Source organism: Piliocolobus tephrosceles, chromosome 4, assembly GCF_002776525.5.
Source record: "Piliocolobus tephrosceles isolate RC106 chromosome 4, ASM277652v3, whole genome shotgun sequence".
Taxonomy (NCBI): domain Eukaryota; kingdom Metazoa; phylum Chordata; class Mammalia; order Primates; family Cercopithecidae; genus Piliocolobus; species Piliocolobus tephrosceles.
The window spans coordinates 162,715,003-162,717,101 of NC_045437.1; positions in this window are offsets into that span (position 1 = coordinate 162,715,003).

The window sequence follows — 2,099 nt, forward strand, 5'->3', positions numbered from 1 at the left end:
CATCTGACAAAGGACTAATATCCAGAATCTACAAGGAACTCAAACAAATTAGCAAGAAAAAACAATTCCATCAAAAAGTGGGCTAAGGACATGCATAGACAATTCTCAAAACAAGATATACAAATGGCCAACAAACATATGAAAAAGTGCTCAATGTCACTAATGATCAGTGAAATGCAAATCAAAACCACAATGCACTATCACCTTACACCCACAAGAATGGCCATAATAAAAAAAATAATAGATGCTGGCGTGGATGCGGTGAAAAGGGAAGACTTCTCCACTGCTGGTGGGAATGTGAACTAGTACAACCACTGTGGGAACCAGTGTGGAGAACAGTGTGGAGACCTTGTAGAACTACCATTTGATCCAGCAATCCCACTACTGGTTATCTACCCAGAGGAAAAGAAGTCATTATTCGAAAAAGATACTTGCACACGCATGTTTATAGCAGCACAATTCATAATTGCAAAAAATATAGCCCAATGCCTATCAATCAACAAGTGGATAAAGAAACTGTGGGGTGTGTGTGTGTGTGTGTGTGTGTGTGTGTGTGTGTGTATAATGGAATACTACTCAGCCATAAAAAGGAATGAATTAATGGCATTCACAGCAACCTGGATGTGACTGGAGACTATTATTCTAAGTGAAGTAACTCAGGAATGGAAAAATCAAACATCATGTGTTCCCACTTGTAAGTGGGAGCTAAGCTATGAGGATGCAAAGGCATAAAAATAACACAATGGACTTTGGGGACTCAGGGGGAAAAGGGTGGGAAGGAGTGAGGGATAAAAGACTACAAATATGGTGCAGTGTATACTGCTTGAATGATGAGTAATGGGTGCACCAAAATCTCAGAAATCACCACTAAATAACTTATTCATGTAACCAAACACTACCTGTTCCCCCAAAACATATTGAAATAAAAAATAAAGTATACTATTAACATTTTTAATTGTATCATATTTGTAGCTGTTACATTGTGAATAGCACAAAAAAATGACACATAATCTCCCAATATTTAAAAAGTATTATCCAATGCAGCGAGGAAGTCACATCATTGATAAACAAGTCAAGATTCAATGTCTTTGTCATTTTACTCTATCTGATAATGTTAAATGAAAATGTCAGTTGACATTCATGTGACAATTTATGTGACATTCATGTAACTTATCAATTACAACCATAAATTGGTTATGGATAGAAAAGTTCAGCAAAAATCAAGCATTTTGTGAGAATTTATGAATCATTTAGAATTTATAATAGAAAGAATTGTATATTTTATTATTATTTTTAAGCTGCTTGCTAAACATCCTTTACATCAGTAAAATTTATACTATACATACATACGCACATATATGTATGCACATACATGTGTATTAAACATTTACCAAGCCAACGCCAGCTATACAACATCCCAATTCCACTTATTAAAAAACTTTATCGGCCGGGCGCGGTGGCTCAAGCCTGTAATCCCAGCACTTTGGGAGGCCGAGACGGGTGGATCACGAGGTCAGGAGATCCAGACCATCCTGGCTAACACTGTGAAACCCCGTCTCTACTAAAAAATACAAAAAACTAGCCGGGCGAGGTGGCGGGCGCCTGTAGTCCCAGCTACTCCGGAGGCTGAGGCAGGAGAATGGCGTGAACCCGGGAGGCGGAGCTTGCAGTGAGCTGAGATCTGGCCACTGCACTCCAGCCTGGGCCACAGAGCGAGACTCCGTCTCAAAAAAAAAAACAAAGAAAAAAAACTTTATCACTCTAGTTTAAAGTGCACAACACAATAGAACGATTACCTATGGTACCTGCTCAGAACTATAATGCAAGGAATAATATTTTAAGTTTGATCAGCTGAATTCCATTGATACATATTGTGCGAAATTTTTCCTAACTGTACTAATCTTTCTAAAGTAACCACAATCCTTCCTATATTTTTGAAAATACTTATTTTTTAAAATGTATCTTTTCTTTACTAATTTGAGAAGCTGTCTTCATTGTATACTAAATTTCCAAGTGCACTTCTACCTTCTCATTTTTCTATTTTTTGTCCCATTAGTCTGTCTGCCTATTTGTGTGTCAATACCAAATCATGTTAATTA